The sequence below is a fragment of the Tasmannia lanceolata genome, unplaced genomic scaffold (assembly GCF_043159265.1).
Source record: "Tasmannia lanceolata isolate RefF3 unplaced genomic scaffold, GAP_Taslan_0.1 ptg000024l, whole genome shotgun sequence".
Lineage (NCBI taxonomy): Eukaryota > Viridiplantae > Streptophyta > Magnoliopsida > Canellales > Winteraceae > Tasmannia > Tasmannia lanceolata.
In genome coordinates, this window is record NW_027518701.1 from 15,222,383 (window position 1) to 15,245,050 (window position 22,668).

Here is a 22,668-nt window from a genome sequence, read left to right on the forward strand (position 1 = left end):
TCCGAGAAATGGTCCAGTAGACTATTTTCCAACTTCTGTGTGTATTCTCGGAACTCCGAGATTTTTTCTCGGAACTCCGAGAATTTTCTCGGAACTCCGAGAACACTACAACGGTCGGATTTTGAGCCGTTGGGAATTTTCCAGAAATTATCGTAATGCCACTGAACGGTCATATTTTGTTTTTCCTATAAATATGGGTGTTCTAAACATTCAATAAAGAAATCCTAACACTCTAAAACTTCATTTGAATATCCAAGAGTAAATCAAACTTCAATTGTGCCTCTCATCACCATCTTTAGGATTTGGATCATAGGCTCAAATTTGTACATCCATTTTGTAACCCTTGTGAAGGATTTTTCATTTCTTTCTTTCAAACCTTCGAGTGTTGTATTCGGGCGAGTATTCGGAGAAGCGAAGCCCATTCTCCGTGGTGAGGATAGCCACCGAGGTTAAAGCTATTGGGGTGAGGATAGCTACCAAAGTTAAAGCTATTGTAATTGGCATTCGATCTTCGCCAAGGTTAAGAAGATCAAATAGTGAAGCCATCAACGGGTTTGGTTGGTGGAGTGGAGTAGGCCTCGGATTTGAGGACCGAACCACTTTAAATCTCGGGTGCACTCTTTCTATCTCTTTGCTCTTTTATTTGCATTGCACCATTAGATTTAACTTGAATATTGATTCTTGATCTCTTAATCTTAAAATCGGTTTAAAGGTTTCAAATTGGTAGATTCTATTTCTTAAACAACCATATTCTCCCTCCTAATTGTGTTGCCAATCCAGTATAACTTGGGACCCCCTTACATCGGATTTACCATTGGTATCAGAGCCTTGGCTCTTAAAAGATTTTAAAATTTTTGTGAAAGTTATTTCAAAATCTAACTAGGGAAAGATTTTATTTGGCAACTTCTAATTGCGAAATGGCACACCAAATTGGAACTGGACTTCCAGAAGGCCATTCCACAACTAGACCTCCTTTCTTCAATGGGTCAAACTATGGACATTGGAAAACAAGGATGCACATCTATCTTCTGTCGATAGATGTGGAACTTTGGTACATTGTGGAAAATGGATACAATGTACCTTCCAAACCATTTGAAGAATGGAATGTGGTAGAGAAAAGGCAAGCTAATTTGAACTACAAAGCAATAAATTCTTTGTTTTGTGCCTTAGCTACCGAGGAGTTCAATCAAGTTGCTCTTTTTTATTCCGCCAAGACTATTTGGGATACCCTTGCTATTACCCATGAGGGAACATCACAAGTCAAGGATTCCAAAATTAACTTGTTAAAGAGCAAGTATGAAATGTTTAGAATGAGTCCAAACGAGAGTATTTCCGAAATGTATATTCGTTTTTCTCTAATTTCTAATGAACTAGCTAATCTTGGTAAATCTTATCCTAACGATGAGCTTGTGAGTAAGTTACTTAGGTCTCTTCCTCCCCATTGGGATCCAAAGGTGACCGCGATTCAAGAGTCAAAGAATCTCAAGACGCTAACCATAGAGGAGCTTGTAGGATCTCTCATCACCCATGAGATGCTCTTAACAAGTCGTCAAGAGGAGAAGAAGCCAAAGGAGAAGGAAAGGGAAAGTAGATCCCTAGCACTCAAGGCTTCCAAGGAAGACTCATCAAGTGAAGCGGATAGTGACGAAGAAGAAGCTTTACGAAGATTCAAGAGCTTGTGGAGAAAGAAGCATAAGAAAGATAAGAAGAAGAAAGAAGAAAGTGATGTTGATGGAGCCTTAAGATGCTTCAATTGCAAGAAGATTGGACACAAAAGACCGGATTGTCCACTTCTAAAATCAACTTCCTCTATGTACAAGGGTAAGAAGGATTGGAAGAAGCATAAGGCTCTTGCCGCCGGTTGGGATGCGTTAAGCACATCGGGCAAAAGCTCAATTGAAGGGGAAGAAAATAAAAAAGATGATCTTTGCTTCATGACATTCACCCATGAAGATGAGGTAAACTCTAACCCATCTTGTAAATCATCAAGTAGCGATAGTGAAAAAATATCTTATGATGAATTGTGTAACACTTTGCACTCCCAAATTTCCAAAAATAAAGTTCTTAAAAAATCCATTTTAAAGTTAGAAAAAGAACTTGAATTTTTGAAAATTGATTTATCTTCTTCCAAATCTCAAGAACAAGTTAATCTTGCAAATCATAAACTTGAGATTGATACCCTTAAGGGTAGTTTGGATGAGAAATCTTGCCAACTTGTAAAATTTCAAAATATGGCAAGCTCCTCCAATTCTTATGAAGATGAAAGAAATGAGCTTTCAGTTCAAACATCCCATCTTCATAATGAAAATGAGAGACTTAGATTATGTTTACATGGATTTCTAAATGGAAATAAAATTATTGACATAATCCTAAGTAAAACTAGTCTTAGACCTCAACATGCTTATCATGATAGGACTAGTGTATCTAACCCTCTTGTTAGATGCCATTTTTGTGGAATGAATGGTCATTACCAATTCCAATGTGCATCCAAGAGTAGGGCTAGATGTGGGACCAAGAAATCTTGGGTTCCCAAAACCCCCATATGATTTTATTCATATTGTGTAGATTAAGGGTTTTTTGAACTTAAAATTGAATATATTTCATTTGTATGTTTTTTTTATAACCCCTCTTGTATTGTAAAATTATTTTAACTAGGGGGAGTTAAAATTAAATTTTTCTTTGAAAAATGGGGAGCTTTAAAATTGTACATTTTAAACCCTTTGTTTTTCTTACCCCTTCTTTTTGTTGATGACAAAGGGGGAGAAGAATTTAGAGTAAAGTCTCTAGAGTAAGAAAAATGTGAAAAGAGTATATGCTTTGATTTGTAAAATCTCTTGTGCTTGTCATCATCAAAAAGGGGGAGATTGTAAGCCCAATGGTTTTTACCTTGGCATTCCCATCTTGTTTTGATGATTCCAACACACAAGTGATCATTTATCACTAATGTGTTTGATTATCTAAGTTGTAGATCATGAAAAATTAAGATCAAGGATGCTTGGATTGAAGGCCAAGAAGCCCACATTGGACCACTAATTGGAAGGCCAAAGTCATCAAGCAAGAAGTCATGAAGACTTGAAGACATGAAGAAATTCATATTGAAGACCATTTTTTGTCTTTTAGAATGTAATTGATCCAAACCTAGATTAGGTTTTTAGAGGCATAATTAAGTTAATCTCACACACCCTAAATAAACAAGTGATTGTATTTGTGTGTTCCAACACCTTGGAACCCTCATAGCAATCCCATCTTGGTTGAGAATTGGAAGCCCAAACAGAATTGAAAATCTGCTCTGCATAGGCTTCTCGGAACTCCGAGAGTTTTTCTCGGAACTCCGAGAAATGGTCCAGTAGACTATTTTCCAACTTCTGTGTGTATTCTCGGAACTCCGAGATTTTTTCTCGGAACTCCGAGAATTTTCTCGGAACTCCGAGAAATATTCTCGGAACTCCGAGAACACTACAACGGTCGGATTTTGAGCCGTTGGGAATTTTCCAGAAATTATCGTAATGCCACTGAACGGTCATATTTTGTTTTTCCTATAAATATGGGTGTTCTAAATATTCAATAAAGAAATCCTAACACTCTAAAACTTCATTTGAATATCCAAGAGTAAATCAAACTTCAATTGTGCCTCTCATCACCATCTTTAGGATTTGGATCATAGGCTCAAATTTGTACATCCATTTTGTAACCCTTGTGAAGGATTTTTCATTTCTTTCTTTCAAACCTTTGAGTGTTGTATTCGGGCGAGTATTCGGAGAAGCGAAGCCCATTCTCCGTGGTGAGGATAGCCACCGAGGTTAAAGCTATTGGGGTGAGGATAGCCACCAAAGTTAAAGCTATTGTAATTGGCATTCGATCTTCGCCAAGGTTAAGAAGATCAAATAGTGAAGCCATCAACGGGTTTGGTTGGTGGAGTGGAGTAGGCCTCGGATTTGAGGACCGAACCACTTTAAATCTCGGGTGCACTCTTTCTATCTCTTTGCTCTTTTATTTGCATTGCACCATTAGATTTAACTTGAATATTGATTCTTGATCTCTTAATCTTAAAATCGGTTTAAAGGTTTTAAATTGGTAGATTCTATTTCTTAAACAACCATATTCTCCCTCCTAATTGTGTTGCCAATCCAGTATAACTTGGGACCCCCTTACATCGGATTTACCATTGGTATCAGAGCCTTGGCTCTTAAAAGATTTTAAAATTTTTGTGAAAGTTATTTCAAAATCTAACTAGGGAAAGATTTTATTTGGCAACTTCTAATTGCGAAATGGCACACCAAATTGGAACTGGACTTCCGGAAGGCCATTCCACAACTAGACCTCCTTTCTTCAATGGGTCAAACTATGGACATTGGAAAACAAGGATGCGCATCTATCATCTGTCGATAGATGTGGAACTTTGGTACATTGTGGAAAATGGATACAATGTACCTTCCAAACCATTTGAAGAATGGAATGTGGTAGAGAAAAGGCAAGCTAATTTGAACTACAAAGCAATAAATTCTTTGTTTTGTGCCTTAGCTACCGAGGAGTTCAATCAAGTTGCTCTTTTTTATTCCGCCAAGACTATTTGGGATACCCTTGCTATTACCCATGAGGGAACATCACAAGTCAAGGATTCCAAAATTAACTTGTTAAAGAGCAAGTATGAAATGTTTAGAATGAGTCCAAATGAGAGTATTTCCGAAATGTATACTCGTTTTTCTCTAATTTCTAATGAACTAGCTAATCTTGGTAAATCTTATCCTAACGATGAGCTTGTGAGTAAGTTACTTAGGTCTCTTCCTCCCCATTGGGATCCAAAGGTGACCGCGATTCAAGAGTCAAAGAATCTCAAGACGCTAACCATAGAGGAGCTTGTAGGATCTCTCATCACCCATGAGATGCTCTTAACAAGTCGTCAAGAGGAGAAGAAGCCAAAGGAGAAGGAAAGGGAAAGTAGATCCCTAGCACTCAAGGCTTCCAAAGAAGACTCATCAAGTGAAGCGGATAGTGACGAAGAAGAAGCTTTACGAAGATTCAAGAGCTTGTGGAGAAAGAAGCATAAGAAAGATAAGAAGAAGAAAGAAGAAAGTGATGTTGATGGAGCCTTAAGATGCTTCAATTGCAAGAAGATTGGACACAAAAGACCGGATTGTCCACTTCTAAAATCAACTTCCTCTATGTACAAGGGTAAGAAGGATTGGAAGAAGCATAAGGCTCTTGCCGCCGGTTGGGATGCGTTAAGCACATCGGGCAAAAGCTCAATTGAAGGGGAAGAAAATAAAAAAGATGATCTTTGCTTCATGACATTCACCCATGAAGATGAGGTAAACTCTAACCCATCTTGTAAATCATCAAGTAGCGATAGTGAAAAAATATCTTATGATGAATTGTGTAACACTTTGCACTCCCAAATTTCCAAAAATAAAGTTCTTAAAAAATCCATTTTAAAGTTAGAAAAAGAACTTGAATTTTTGAAAATTGATTTATCTTCTTCCAAATCTCAAGAACAAGTTAATCTTGCAAATCATAAACTTGAGATTGATACCCTTAAGGGTAGTTTGGATGAGAAATCTTGCCAACTTGTAAAATTTCAAAATATGGCAAGCTCCTCCAATTCTTATGAAGATGAAAGAAATGAGCTTTCAGTTCAAACATCCCATCTTCATAATGAAAATGAGAGACTTAGATTATGTTTACATGGATTTCTAAATGGAAATAAAATTATTGACATAATCCTAAGTAAAACTAGTCTTAGACCTCAACATGCTTATCATGATAGGACTAGTGTATCTAACCCTCTTGTTAGATGCCATTTTTGTGGAATGAATGGTCATTACCAATTCCAATGTGCATCCAAGAGTAGGGCTAGATGTGGGACCAAGAAATCTTGGGTTCCCAAAACCCCCATATGATTTTATTCATATTGTGTAGATTAAGGGTTTTTTGAACTTAAAATTGAATATATTTCATTTGTATGTTTTTTTTTATAACCCCTCTTGTATTGTAAAATTATTTTAACTAGGGGGAGTTAAAATTGAATTTTTCTTTGAAAAATGGGGAGCTTTAAAATTGTGCATTTTAAACCCTTTGTTTTTCTTACCCCTTCTTTTTGTTGATGACAAAGGGGGAGAAGAATTTAGAGTAAAGTCTCTAGAGTAAGAAAAATGTGAAAAGAGTATATGCTTTGATTTGTAAAATCTCTTGTGCTTGTCATCATCAAAAAGGGGGAGATTGTAAGCCCAATGGTTTTTACCTTGGCATTCCCATCTTGTTTTGATGATTCCAACACACAAGTGATCATTTATCACTAATGTGTTTGATTATCTAAGTTGTAGATCATGAAAAATTAAGATCAAGGATGCTTGGATTGAAGGCCAAGAAGCCCACATTGGACCACTAATTGGAAGGCCAAAGTCATCAAGCAAGAAGTCATGAAGACTTGAAGACATGAAGAAATTCATATTTAAGACCATTTTTTGTCTTTTAGAATGTAATTGATCCAAACCTAGATTAGGTTTTTAGAGGCATAATTAAGTTAATCTCACACACCCTAAATAAACAAGTGATTGTATTTGTGTGTTCCAACACCTTGGAACCCTCATAGCAATCCCATCTTGGTTGAGAATTGGAAGCCCAAACAGAATTGAAAATCTGCTCTGCATAGGCTTCTCGGAACTCCGAGAGTTTTTCTCGGAACTCCGAGAATTCTCGGAACTCCGAGAATTATTCTCGGAACTCCGAGAAATGGTCCAGTAGACTATTTTCCAACTTCTGTGTGTATTCTCGGAACTCCGAGATTTTTTCTCGGAACTCCGAGAATTTTTCTCGGAACTCCGAGAACACTACAACGGTTGGATTTTGAGCCGTTGGGAATTTTCCAGAAATTACCGTAATGCCACTGAACAGTCATATTTTGTTTTTCCTATAAATATGGGTGTTTTAAACATTCAATAAAGAAATCCTAACACTCTAAAACTTCATTTGAATATCCAAGAGTGAATCAAACTTCAATTGTGCCTCTCATCACCATCTTTAGGATTTGGATCATAGGCTCAAATTTGTACATCCATTTTGTAACCCTTGTGAAGGATTTTTCATTTCTTTCTTTCAAACCTTCGAGTGTTTTATTCGGGCGAGTATTCGGAGAAGCGAAGCCCATTCTCCGTGGTGAGGATAGCCACCGAGGTTAAAGCTATTGGGGTGAGGATAGCCACCAAAGTTAAAGCTATTGTAATTGGCATTCGATCTTCGCCAAGGTTAAGAAGATCAAATAGTGAAGCCATCAACGGGTTTGGTTGGTGGAGTGGAGTAGGCCTCGGATTTGAGGACCGAACCACTTTAAATCTCGGGTGCACTCTTTCTATCTCTTTGCTCTTTTATTTGCATTGCACCATTAGATTTAACTTGAATATTGATTCTTGATCTCTTAATCTTAAAATCGGTTTAAAGGTTTTAAATTGGTAGATTCTATTTCTTAAACAACCATATTCTCCCTCCTCATTGTGTTGCCAATCCAGTATAACTTGGGACCCCCCTACATCGGATTTACCATTGGTATCGTGTAGATGGAGATGATGGAGAAGCTTCCGAATGAGATGAGGGAGGTGACTTCCTGACCAGATGAGAGTCTACTCGAACCCAAGTTGATTGAGGGTGATCAATGGTGAATGCTCCTGACATGGAAACAATAAGCACAAGGTATAAGATTGAGATTCAGCATGTATTTCTTCTCAATGATTAGAGATGACTGTGGCCTTTGCAAACAATGGGATGAGAGAATGAATCCTGAAATGAGCAAAGTATGACAATGGCGACATGATGAGTAAAGGGGAATGCTCCTAGTCCAAGGACTACGGAAATGAACACTTGGTTATTAAGAGAGAAGATTTAAATAATGCCCCTAGTGCAAAGGAACATAATCCTAGATTAGGAATGCAATGAGCTCAAACTCGGGTGTCATGGAATGGACTTTCTTGATTAGAATGAGTCCAATGAGTTTTTCAAATACAGCTTTAAGTATGAGACACGGATGAACAGACAATTGAGAGAAAATGACAACTTTGACAATGATCCGAACAAAGACTTACGAGGTAATGGATCTATGAAATGGACTTTCTAAACCTCAAGATGATGAAGATTAAGTAAGAAAAATTTAGAAGATGAAACCAATGAAAGCTACGGGATCAGAGAAATACGGAGATAAAATCACCATTCTTGATGGATGGATCATAGATAAAGAATGATACAATCAAGATGAGATTGTACATGAGGGATAATCTAAGAAAATACCATATGAGATCTTGAGAAAAGATGAGATTTATATCATAATCTCAAATGGAAAGTTTTTTAATCTTTTTACATTTTATGCAATGTTACCTGAAGGCATCAATCCTAAGCCTAATCTAACGGAGTGGAGAGAAGATCTCGACTCATGACTTGTTTGTGTACCTAAAACCGTCGTAGTCATTGAAAGATAGACTACGGCCTAATCTAAACACAAATGGGTAGGATATCCTAATCTAGGCTCATACACGTGATGCACGCGTGTTCGTACTATATGCATGTGTGGGGTAATTTAGGGGTAAGGCCAAGAGCTCCCTTAGCGTGAATCCGTGTTCGAAATACTGTACCAGTGTCCGGCGTATCAGTCTGTGAACAAGCGGATTCGTTTACACACCATAAAAGTACTAGGCTAAGAGTGGAATGCTTCTCTAGCACAGATGCACCAGGTGATGAAATCCCAATCAACCATGCTAGATAACACTCCGGGTTCCTAATATTGGACGTGTATGTATGTGAGATGTAAGGGTTTAGATGCAAGTAATGTAAGTGTGTGAAATAAGTTTGCGCAATCTGTGATGCCTTCAGATTTTGTTAGATTAAGTTTAAATATGATGTGATATGAAAAGTAAGCATAACATACAAACTAATATATCAAAGAGCAACACAAGCATATAAGATAGAGTTTTTATGAGCCAATTAAAATAAATCCAAATGAGTTATCCTTTGAAATTTTTATGAAGTTAGGTACTCCCCAGCAGAGTCGCCAGTCTCTGGGACCCGATCCCGCGAGAAGGGAATGGCGCAGCCTGCCTCCCTCTCTCTTGGTCTCTCGTACCCACGCGGTTGGCATGTGCTTTTTATTGTTGATTTAATTCATCTTTTCTGTGAACTTGGGATCACTAAAGCAATCCGAATTTCAAACAAAAGATAATGACAGAGTTGCTACCTAGATGAGAGATCTAGGACCCATAAGTGACCAGAAATCTAGATTCATTACCTGATTACGAGAATAGAAGGTATGTAGAGTTACCACCACATGCACCATTTTTGCCCGATAATCCGGTCTTCAATTCCAAAAGTTAACTCTCTTGAATTTCTTTTAAATGGCTCATTTAACTTTATATGAATGTGCGAACTATATGACATGCATCCTAAAATCTAATTTAAATGTAATCTCTAATGTGTATCTTGATTTTCTTCATTTGTTTGGATTCAATTTGAGTGAATGTTCTCCTAAAATTCTAATTTGGAGAAAAGTCCTAAGTGATTTAATCAATTTTAATCCAGAGTTTTAAATGATAAAAGAAAATTAAAACTATCCTAAAAACCCCACTGATTGTGTGTGGGCCGACTCGTGATTGGTATGTCATCAAGCATCCAAGCTGCCTACGTACCCAAGCCTCACTGGGATCAGAGTCGACGTAGTTCGGTGATCTAAACTAAGCTACATGCCTAAGACATTTAGGACACTGATTTAGACTGGACTGACTATTTTGACAGTTTAAGAGAGATAATTTAGTTCAAGTTGAATAGAATTTTTATCCTAGGACTCCATCTAAGATACAATATGGTCCTATCTAAATGCAAGACGTTCCCTAAACTAATGCAGGTGAACCTACATCCTATGTTAACTAGGCTTGTCCTATAGGAAGATAGTTTGACTAGTGTAACTAGATCTATGGCACGGTTGCTACCCATAGCAAATGGCTATGATGAGGCTAGATTCCAAACTTTAGGACATCCTAAAACCTAGAACACAACGTGACGTAAATGTTCCTAAAGGGCCCTAAGGGTTCCTACGAAGAGATACCGTTATCCAACGGTTCGTTCGAAAGACATGAATTAAATTAATTCTGTTTGTTGAAGTTAATGATTTTTAATTTTTTAAATATTTTTTATTCCTAACATCTAAGGAATACCAAAGGCTCTAGGGCTTGACAAATTTCATACTTAGATCGCATTAATGAAAGGGAATCGTGCGCTCTCCCCTTGCACAGTTTAGCACATAAATTATAGTATATTGTTGCCTGGTATGTTGTCAAGATGATTTACTATCAATTTTCCAATGTTGAAGATATCTGTCCAGATTATAGATTTACACATCGACTTGTAGCAAATCAAATCTAAATGATTTCAAATTTTTACAGTAGCTTTCTCTTGACCAAAAAAGGTTACTGTAATATTTTCATGGATTTTAAATGTGTTTTACTATCAATTTTTCAATGTAGAAGATCTATGTCCAGATTATAGATTTATACATCAATTTATAGCAAATCTAATCTAAATGAGCTGAAATTTGTACAATAGCTTTTTCTTGACTAGAGAAGATTACTGTAAACTTTTCATGGATTGTCAAGATGATTTGCTATCAATGTCCGATTTAAAGATATCTGTCCAGATTATGACATTACAAAGAAACACATAGCAAAAATAGTTTGAATCAATCCAAATGTTGTGAAAACATGTAATTCCAGCAGTAAATCTCAATCAAAGATTTTCATAATTGTTTATTGCAATTGGCTATTTTTTTAGATTTAATACGGCGTGCTTGATTTGGCATAAAAAATCATAAGACATATCTAACAGTAACAAAAAATCTTGAAAAATTCAAAGGAGATCAGATCAAATTTAGTTACTTCTCATCCAAATTTTACTTCTGGAAACTCTATATACTTTTTGAAAATTGATTTTTACCCAAAATACCCCTAGAAGTAAACTAATTTGTAAATCTCTTAAATTAAATCCAAAATTCTTCAAAACATTTGTACTATTTCAAAACCTTAAAAGTATGTTACGTTTAAATTTTCATCGATTTTGGATCTGTTTTGACATCTTTTTAAATTGATCTTTAGAATTTTACTCCTTTAAGAGTAAAGTTCAAAAGGTCAAATCGCGATCAAAACGAAGTCAAAATTTTTAAAAATTTCAGATTTCTATGCTTTTCAACACACAAAAGTCTCAGAGATTAAAAATTTTAAGAAATTTCAAAGGCTTATTAGAGTTGCTTTGTAAAGTGGATTTAAACCCTCTTATTTTTAAAAATCAGATTTTAATATTAAAAAATAGATTTTCCAAGAAAAATTTTAGATTATGAAATAACATAAACCTGATCTTATCTCCTCGAAATTTCTCATGCAAACACTTTCATCTTCATAGCCTTTCAAAGAAAATCCTAAATTTACTCCTAACATGCTTCTAGTTTAAAGTACATGAAAGAGGGTTTTAGAAGACCAACCTTGCTAGCTCTCCTTATTTCTAGGGTAAGTAATCCCTGGATCTACGCTTTGACTTACCCTTTTAATTACAGAAGAAAACCCCAAAGAATAATAATATAGCCTCCAATATGTTTGAATATGTTGAATATATAAAAGCACTTTTGTGCAGAACCAAGAGGAATAAATGAGCACCAAACACCAAAGAAAGTGGAATGAATTCCAAGAAGGAAGAGAGGGACGAATTTTCCAGAGGAGAAAAAAAGCCATCGGTGGGTTTGCTTTTATAGGCACAAGGCTAGGTTTGAGTGAATTTTGAAGTTTCAAATGTGAGCTCTCTCCTTTTGGCTTGTTTCCAATTTGTGCTTTGACTTTCTCATTCTTTAATTTTCATATTGAACTTATTTCTAAACCTTGTTTCTTGCAAGCTAAGCAATGCTAAATTACACAATGGAGATCGTTCAAGATCAATCTAGAAGCCTTCTCACATAGGAAACTAGCTTTTATGAATGATTTTCGTCCAAAGAGGGTTGCCCAACGTTTGAGCTCATTTTTACCTATTTAGAGGCTGATTCACGAAAAGTTGTAAACTAGAAAGTTGTATGTATTTTCGAGACGTTCGAAACAAGTATAAATTTGAATTTTTTGGACAAGAAGATAAAAAGTTATGGCAATTTTACTTACATGATCATACTAGCCCTTTCTAATTATAACTCTTCATTCTTTTCATTTTTTTCTTCTTTTTTTCAAAACACATCAAATATGACATCACCATCCCACCTCATCCATGTTGGGCACCTAACTAAATGGGCCACCCATGTGGGGCGCCCACTTATGTGGCCGACCCACATGGGCCCCTTCCTATGTGGGCTTTGTCCAATGGGCCTTCTCACATGGGTTTTGGGTTTTCATAAAAATTTAATAAAATTCTTTTAAATTCAATATTTTATATATGGACCCAACCCATTTGACATTTATGGTGCACCCCTAACACGTGATCAAACCATCTTTTTTTTTTGAAAAATAACTTTGCGGACCAAAAAGCCCCTAACCATTACACATCCAAATGCGACCAAAATACCCTCAAATTAGTTCACCCCTAAAGGGAAAAGTTAAAAATAGAAAGTCTTTGTGCTCAAACCTCAAAAATAAAAAGTTTTTAAGTTTGCTTCTTTTGGTGGGGAATATCAAACATGATCATTTGGCATTCTCTGAAAATGCCCAAAATGCCCTCAACACTCAAAATTTTCAAATCAAGCGAAGTCCCTGAGAGGTCTAAATTTAGCAGGATTTCAAATCCATGGAATCACTTAAGATTTCTCATACATAACCCGAGGGTCAAATGAAACACATTGAAAATGATCAAATTACCGTTGTGGTGCAAAAATTGATAAAATTAGGAAAAACCTTGAGAAATTCTAAAAATAGCAGATTTTCTTACTTGATTAGAAACTTGAATTCTCATCTTCCGCAGACTAATGTAACCCCCTAGAGACCTTCGTGACTGCGAATCAACTTCAAAACACCTAAAATGAGGTGAAATTCACCCTAAAATGCAAGAATGCCTAACCTAATGCAGATGACTAACACTGACCAAACAAACCTTTCGCTTTTTAAAGCGTAGCAAAATATGGGTGTCTACAGGAAGGCAGCTCATCCGACCAGAACGTCCCAAGCTGACCTGAACGCTAGCCCGTCCTTTTTGTGACTTCTATGCTTCCCCAAGTCATTAAAATGACTTAAGGAATTGGGGGGCAACTGATGGTGGTAAAAAAAGACCTTCCAATCATGAGCTGACACGCGACACAACAAAAGGCACCATCTAGTCAAGGGCAATAATGTAATTGCCACCCAGAAAGGGAAAACTTTAGTAAAAACCCTATCCTACCACATGCTAACACATGTCCAAGGGTATAGGGAAGGGATAAAGTTTGACCTAATCAGAGGTTAACAGCTGTCCACTAGGGGTAAAAGGGTAATCCAGTACCTAAGCCTCTACTATAAATAGCCTGCGAGAATACCAAGGTGGGGGCCTGAATCCCAAAAATTTACTATCCACTGCTTTACTCTCTTCATTTGGTGCAGTCACTGACTTAAGCATCGGAGGGCCTATCCGAAGATACCACTCCGGGTCGGTCGTCTGACCGTGCACTCCTCTATGCATGACTTGATTTCTTCGCCAGATCAGCTACCAGAGTGTTCCAGATCAGCCCTTATGTCACTGCCCTATCCTGTTACAGATTTTGACCGTAACATATTGGATATCTCTTTCAAGTGGTTTTGCATTTTCAAAGTGTTTTTCAAACCATTTTCAAAACCAGCTTTGAACTATTAGTGTTTCATAGAAAATCATTTTTACATGTCATAAAACATGTTTTGCAATGACAAACCAAAGCATATGGACCAAGGCCCAAAATTTTTCAAAGTATAAATTAAAAATGAATTTTATATCAGGGGTGGCCGACCAGGATTGGAGGTCGACCACGAATAGGTTGCTAGAAATCCAGTAATCAATACATCTTAGTCGGGTTGGTCGACCGGGTCGGGTGGTTGACCCTCCCTCTCTCTCTCTCTCTCTCTCTCTCTCTAAAAAAAAAAAAACAAATCCAACAATCCTAAGGTGGTTGACTGGCCCTCGTGGTCGACTGTGTCTGTGGAAAAATATAGTTATTGGGACTCAAACGGCTAGTTAAATTTTTTATTATTTTTTATCTTTTTTTGCCCCTTTTACCCCCAAACGATCATGAATCCTTAGGGACTATATATATGAGGTTTATTCATACTTTTAACAAATTTTGGACCTATTGAATATCTCATTTGAGCTTAAACGTGCAAAATAAGTTTGATTTCTTCAAGAAGCTTGAACTTGCATATCCTTTAAAGAAGATCTCCACTAGGCTTTGATTGTATTCATTCATTGGAGAGTTGTACTGAGCTTTCAATGTTGTAATCAAGCCTTCAAGAGGTCTAAGAGAGTTTTTTCATTGTTCTTCTTTGTTTGATGTGAGAAGGGTTGTAACCCTTGATTGTAGTAAGAGGGATTCTATCCCTAACCTTGTGTAAATTGTAAATGGCTTGGAATCCGGCTTTAGTGGGGATTCAAATTTAGTGGAGAAAATCTCAAGGAAGACAAAACTTGGGGAGTGGAGTAGGCTTTCATGCATCGTTTGGTTGCACAAAAGTTCGGCAGCCGCCGGAATTTGGTTTGGATTTGGCATGACATACCATGTTTGGTTGCCAAAATAGCATTGGACTCCTTTGGATGTTTCCCATGTAATAATTACTTGTCTGATGAAGTGGATTCCTGATCCCCTCCTTCCAAAAGCAAAGAATGTTGGATGAATTTTCTAGGGAATGATGCTCTCTCTCTCTCTCTCTCTCTATATATATATATATATATATATATATATATATATATATATATATATATATATATATTGGTAATGACACCCTAACTTATTCTCCTACTCTCCGTGAATATGCCATGCAACTGACACTGCTTCACTATTTTCCGAGGTAATTTTAGACAAATCAAAATGCTTGTCTCCTCCCGTTTGATTTCTTTTGACTTCATATTCCACTACTCTTTGAACCACCCCGAGCAACCAAACAGAGCATCAAGGTGGAGGATCGAACCACGATAAATCTCCTGTGTACTCTCTTGTATGGTATTTGTCTTCCTATCTCTCTCCCTTTTCTTTTTGCATGTGCTTGGGTGTTCATCATCTCATTATCACTTGAATCTATATTGATATCCTATTCTTGTTAATCTAACCAATCCACTAATAATCAAGTTGCAATTTCACTGAGTGAATGCGCTTGTCTTGTTCATTTTATTATGTCACACTAAACCAACTTGATTAATCAAAAGACTAAACGGATGGTGAACTTGTGAAGAGCTTTAAAAGGTAAAAATTTGTAAATACAACCAATTCACCCCACTCTTGGTTGCCACACCAGGATTTCAATTTTTCATTTTATTAATGAATCATTTCAAAAATAAAATAAAATCACAATTTGTTCAACAAAAAATTTAGTTTGTTATTAAAGGAGCTTTAAGAAATGTGTGTGTGCCTCCCCGAAATCAGCCTTTCACTATTTGTTGGACTGTGACGAAAAAATAATTTTTTTAGTGAGATTAAACTGAGCCCTTTAAAAAAATGGAAAACTTAGTGTGTGCGTGGTTGGGGGTCAACCCATTTTAGTGTCAGCCAAAGACTTTCTGTCTTCAACCTGCTCTATGTTTCTACTGTGGCCCAAAAACACGCTCATCCTTCAGCCTAGAGAGACTTTTCAATACCCTCTTGAAAATTTTTATAATTTTCGACCATCAATTAAGAGTTATTACCGCGACAGTCAAGTCCCTTCCCGGCGGTACCGCCCTTGATATTTGATCCAACAGCAGCTCACTTTTTATTTTAAGTGGCTGCTGCTGGATCAAACATCAAGGGTGATACTTTCGTCGTCACACCCAGAGGGGACTGGACCGTTGTGCACCATATAATTTCTCCAATTAACATATACTATATACTAAGGACACTGGTATTAGTACTACCGTATCATGATAATGACACACAAACTCACCTTGTCTTTTATTAAATTAACAAGCTATCAAAAGCTAGTGCAACCCATGAAACTCTAAGCAGACAATTAAAAAGGAAAAGACAAGATTAGTCCATCTCATTATCAAAACATGGTAGTGCAAATAAATACTGATTAGTAATTAGGTACTTAAAAGGCAAAACACTAGTGAAGCTCTAAGCTGCCAATTAAAAGGTGAGTTGCGCCCGGTATCAAAAGTGAAATGTTATCGCACTACTTTATTTTGATGATCGCACTCGTCACTTTATTAAAAGCACGGTATGGCCCGCACTTTACGATGATCCAAACCTTCCATTAGATGGGTCACAGCTTAAATAGGTTGTGTGCCAAAAATTATTTCCCCTTCCGATCTGAATGTTAGAGGGTTGATCTAACCCTTTATAGATCGTAGGGTTAGATGGGCTACAGCTTAAATAGGTTGTGCCCCAAAATTTATTTTCCCTTCCGTTCTGAATGTTAGAGGGTTGATCCTAACCCTTTATAGATCGTAGGGTTAGACCCAAAAAATTATTTCCCCTTCCAATCTGAATATTAGAGGGTTGATTCTAACCCTTTATAGATTGTAGGGTTAGGATCAACCTGCGGAAATAATCTTTAGGCTGTGGCCCATCTAATGGAAGGTTTGGATCATCCTATGGTGCGGGCCATACCGTACTTTTAATAAAGTGAGGAGTGTGATGATCAAAATAGAGTAGTGCTGATAACATTTACGGCAGTGACAATATCAGCACCTAAACCCCTTTTCTGCAAAACGAGAAATACCTGCAAGCGACTGGCAATTCTTCCTGACCCAGCAAATCAGGAGAGAGCGCGATAAACAAGGTGTCCCTCCAATTCGCGAACGGCGAAGTATACAAATCAAATTGCTGTTAAATCTCACCTTTCCCACGGGATCACGTGAGTAGAACTTCATCTTCACCTCCTTGGGTTGTTCGTTAAACCTCCTCACCCCTTCAATCATCTCATCTAAAACCCTTACAGGAATCTCATGATTCAACACCTGAAAGAAACCCCACGTCTCCGATGCTCGTCGGATTTCATCCACAATCGCTTTACGACGACACTCTGTTTCGAAGCCTCTGAGATCTATAACGGGGAGTTGGAGTTGGGTCACACCGGAATCTGACTTCATAACAATGTCTTTGGCCGGTTGGATGAAAATTCGAGGTATCTTTATGACTCCCGCATCAACTAGTCCTTTGACTCCTCCTTTTGTTTCGTCAAAAGCCTTTAGATCTTTGAGTCGATCGTAATCAGGTGCAATTTCCGATGAAAATTTCCCGGCACCGGCGATTGCCATTTTTTTCGTTTTCTTTTTGGAAGGGAAAAGAAGATTAGGATAGAAGTGGCTCTTGTTTTCTTACATGTAGCTTGCAAGTCATGACAAGTGTCCCCAGCGGGTTCACAAAATAATTCTCGCGGAGCTTTATCTTGAGTAAGTCTAAAGTCTAAACTGAAGGGCGTGGTTACTCATCACAAAAGTGTCATAAATGCACGTTGGTGATGAGTAACCAATGGTGGCGCCTTTTCAACAATTTTTGGAAGGGCGCCCTTCAGTTTAGACTTCCGCTTTTTCTTTTCCCATCTTTTGTGGGTCCACCATACGGCTATACATATATGCTGACTGTGGCCGTTCATTTGGTGGGCCACAACTGAAAGGTTCGGTATTAAAATGCAAACCTAATCTCCGGTCAAAAGCAAGACCATCAGAAGATGTGTGCCACTCACAACCGTTGATCTCGTAAAAATTTTTGGGATGAGCCACATGGTCCGGCCATCACGATCGTTGATCTTTTAAAAGAGAGAGTAACTAGTAGCTAATACTAGGGCTGTTCACTATACGGTTATAACCGAAATAACCGACCGAACCGAATTCAGTCGGTTATTTCGGTTCGGTTAAATGGTAATTCGGTTTCGGTTTCGGTTTCGGTGTCGGTTTTTATTAAAAGAATTCGGTTAGAACCGAAAAACCGAATGGGGAGGATTGTCATATGCTATTTTATTTGTCCCCATCTGTTCTCTTCCTATGCTCATTTGTTTTTTAGTGAATTAAAAAAAGTATCACTCATCATTGCCTTTCAATAGCTTTTGACTACTTTTGACTAAAACCATGTCATGGGCTGGTTTTCATTAAAACCAACAGCTTTTTGACTGCTTTTGAGCAAAACCACATGGTTTCCTTAAAACCATGGGCTGGTTTTCATTAGAACCATGGGTTGTCAATTTCAAATTTTCAAGTTCGTATGACAGGGGAGGGAAACATCATTCCCAGGAAAAGACAAAGTATTAAGGGTGGAAACTTAAAAGACTTCAAGGGGTTTTCTAGTAATTTTGATAAACAAACAGTCAAAAGACTCAAAACACCCCCTTTTCAGATTTTCTAGTTTTCTTTGGGCATTTGCTTTCTAGAGTTTTGAAGTTTTCCACTTTTATTTTTGCCCAAACAACGCTTTTGAGTTCCTTCCGATGACTCCTCCTTCTTCGGCGGGCAGTGGGATCTCCTCCTCTTCCTTCTCCGGTGGCATCTCCTCCATGGCTCCATCTCCTCTTCTCTGGTGGGATCTCCTCCTCCTCCTCTTCTCCGGCTCCCGGGAAATGCATTTCGGTTATAACCGAAGTAACCAAACAACCGAATTCTTGTTTCGGTTTCGGTTCGGTTCGGTTAGTGTATATTTCGGTTACTTTTTTTTAGATGACCGGAATTTTCGGTTCGGTTATTTTCAGCAAAATCAATTCGGTTACAACCGAATGCACAGCCCTAGCTAATACGCCTTCCCATCCAGGTTTTAAATTTCGGTTTCTGGGTTAATTTTGGTCCTCACCAAAACTGAAATTTTAGCTGAAATCCTTAAATTTCGGCCGAAATTCAGTAGAAGCGCTCGAAATGTCATTTTCTTCGGCTGAAATTTCGATAATTTCGGCTGAAATTCTGTAAAGGAATAAAATATTAATATTTTATCAAGAATTTTGCAAGAAATTTCCGAAATTTGGTAAATTTCAACAATTTTGGTTTCATAACATTTCGGTTTCGGTCCTCACTAAAATCCGAAATTTCGAGTTTCAGCCGAATTTAAAACCATGCTTCACATCATCTTATATTTTAAAAGAGCAGTGATGATGCAAGAATCTGGATCTTTGATCATATGGCTGTTAGAGACTCTCCGCTGGAAATCTACAATCACAGTAAAGGGGTCAGAGGGTCCGGGCTTGGTCCCGGATGACCACTTCGATACCCAAGTTAGATTCTAACTCAACCAGATAATAAAAACAGCAAGATAACGAAGAGGATAACTAGGTTACCAAGCTCAACAATGGGTTTTTTTTTGCTATTGAACGATTGAGAACGAGTGGGCGGTCCAAGGGAAGGAGAATATAGGTGTCTTAGTAAACCCCTTCCTCCTTCTTCCAGATGACGAGACCAAACTTGGTGGGCAGCAAGAGTTGTGCTTTAATGGTGTAATTTCCTCTCTGGTTTTTCCTTATCTTGGAGTAGTAGTAGAGAGTTTTGTTCTGCGTGTGTCCTTTTCTTGCATGCCTATCCCTTTTTCATATACTAGTGGCATGTATTCTCTCTCAAGATTGTACGCCGCATGGACCTTCTCAATCATATAAAGGAGAATTCAAGACCCCTTGATTGGGTAGAGCCAGGGGCGGAGGCACATATAGCGTGAGGGGGGCCATGGCTCCCCCAATGACTTGAAAAATCCCATTGAAGATGCATGTACAGCCATGCATGCTTAGGTAGTTTAGTGCCTATGCGGCTATGCCCCCCCCCCCCCCCCCCCCCACAATGCCCAATGTTGGCAAGTGTAAATTAGTCTGCCCCCCCCTCCCCAAAGTGTAAATTCCTGGCTCCACCCTTGGTAGAGTGGAGGCTATCACGAGGTTTCAGAAGTGTGTATGGCGAATAAATCATGCACGCTGAAAGGTACTAATGATGTAAATAACTGGAGATCTTTGTTGATGATTACAGGACACATGGTGTGATCTTAAGGTTATACCATTTTTTACCCTAACAGACATTGATAAATTCACCCCCTCTTTTTTCACAACCGGTTCCCAATAAACACGGTGCAGTCATTACTCTCTCTCTCGTATTTGAGTCTACTTTCTAACCATATAAAGAGATCAGTCCAAAAATCCACCATGCGGTTCAATTTTGCTATTTTCCGACAAATAGTCATATGTCTATTAAAACACATAAAGACTAAGAACCTTGGATAGCCAGGAAAAACGTCCGGGCTCACCGCGGATTACATCATGGTCTATCTTTGGTTCGTTAGCCTCCTAATATGTTCCCTAGTTAGCTTTGATACCACTTGTTAGAAAAGGTTGAAAAACCCCGAGTAAAATCGTTACATGTAGTGGAAGAATAAACTATGTAGAATAAAATATTTTGCTCTAACCCAGGATTCATAGGGACTAATTAATTTTTATTGTGATTTAATAAAAAACAAATATAAATATCTTTAAGTTGCTATAGAGAAAAACTCGTCCGCTTGATCTACTCCTCGAAAATTCATTGACGATCAAATCGACACGAAACCGCAAGTTGAATCGATGGATTCCTTTTGTTGCAGAAATTATCTTTTAAACAACTCTTTGTTTACTTTATAACCTGATCTTAATCAGATTATAATATGAAAATTATTATTTAGAACAATGGAGATTAGTTGGATGAATGCATTTGGGTTCAAAAACCCAAAACTAGTTGGTGAATAGAGAGAGAGAACAAAGGGGATGAATTTTCTTGTGTCTCTTTCAATTTCCAGCACATGGATTATGAAAGAGCTGTGTAAAACTCTATTCATTTGTCTTGTAATCATAGAGATTTGAATTCCCTTTGATACAATCCAAAGTTTCTAGAGAACTTTCAAAAACAAGGAAACTAGTCAAAATTGAGAGCTTCCAATTTGGAAACAGGCTACCCATAATGGGAAACCCGCTATAATACTGTAGGTCAAATTTCAACTTCATTTTTAGATAAGTAAATGGACGAAATAGAAAAAATCATAAACTACAAAGTTGTAGATCATTCAAAGTTCTTTGAAACGAGTACTTACATATTAATTTTAGCCAAGAGGTGAGTAAGTTATTACTATTTTAGTAAAACGAGTCTATAAGCTAAACTTAAAATTGTTTATTTAATTTTTTAAATTAAATATACATATTTCCTCTCATCCAATGAGATAAAAGCTCCATCCATATTTTTCTATAATTTTCAAAATACCCTTTAGTTGACATTTAACTAAATTGGTATTCCCGTTACGTCCCATAGTGCATATACACTATATGCATTGTATATATCCTTTCAATGCATCCAATGCCACAAAACTAGTTCGTGCAAGCAACCAAATAAATGCGGGACCTCTATCCAATATATTATAATAAGTCAATTGAGTAGTGAGTGGGATTGTAGCAGGGATTTAACGGTAAATCCTGCAGAAACTACAAGTGTGCCCCACTGCAATTATTGCCCCGTAGCTAATGCTACAATCACATTGAGTCAGTGGCCTCCATCGAGACATAACCCTGAAGATAACCGTCAATCATCATATCCTTAATCACACCAAATGTGCAAGGCCTTTCTCCAAGTCCACTTCTACCGAGTTGAGTCATACAGGGAGTGGACAGTAACTACCCCCTGGGCTCACTCATGGTATACCTTTCAGTCAAGCAGTGTCGGCTTGCAAATGCATTTGCTAAAACCATTTCAAAACTTATTTTGTGAAATCCTTTTGATAAACATCTTATCAAATCCACCTGGCCAGGTATTTTTCAAATACGTGTTAATAACAAGTAACATATCACACATATTTTGATAAACATGAGTAACATATGTGTGTAGACACCCCATTTTGACCGGACCCAAGTTCGTATTATTTGTGCAAAACTCCATCCAATCCGTGAATTAAGACCCCTAATTCTATCCTAAGCTGGGTTAGAGCTCCACCGAGGTCCGTACAAAATTTCATTGAAATCCGGCAGAGTTTGCAAAATTGAATGATGGAATGACTCAAATTTCGTTGAAATCCGGCAGAAGGGGGTTGAATTAGTCAAGTTAGGGAGTGCCCTTAGCATGCAGGAGTTAGTGTAATAAACCAGAAAAGGGGGCTGTCCATGGGAAAAAAGAGGCAAATATGTCATTTCCTATAGAAAGGGGGGTGAATTAGCCCGTTTTTTTCGTAGCCTGTTCGTGCGCCCATCAATTTTGGTGCACCCATCATTTGGGTATTGCCAATATTGATAGCCATATTTTGATATATAGCAAAAAAATCAAAAAATCAAGAGGAGGATTTTCATTTTCTTCAAAAAACTTTTAGAGAGAGAGAAAGAGAAATTTAGAGAGGGAAAGTAGATCTCGCTGATTTGCATCTTCTCCGGCAAGCTATGCCGGAATCCGGTAATTAGATATTTTCTCCGATCAACCCCTTTGTCTTTCTTTTCTTCTTTTGCTTTACTCTAATTTCAGATTTCTGTTTCAAAACCCACTTAATCCTAACCTTCCTTTATCATCTTCCAAGTCAAAATTGCCAGAAAAACTGTGTTCTCCGGCAAGATCTAGTTATTCTTTGGTCATCCTCAC

The 22,668-nt window shown here is 37.6% G+C and overlaps 1 pseudogene across 1 annotated transcript in view; it reads right to left on the minus strand.

Moving 5' to 3' along the window:
• LOC143857126 (1-aminocyclopropane-1-carboxylate oxidase homolog 1-like) overlaps positions 1-17,397 on the minus strand; it is a 37,843-nt pseudogene extending 20,446 nt beyond the window's left edge. The window contains exon 1 of the transcript XR_013238447.1: positions 16,845-17,397. The product of XR_013238447.1 is annotated as a 1-aminocyclopropane-1-carboxylate oxidase homolog 1-like (transcript). The remainder of the gene's footprint in view (positions 1-16,844) is intronic.
• Positions 17,398-22,668: the final 5,271 nt, after the last annotated feature.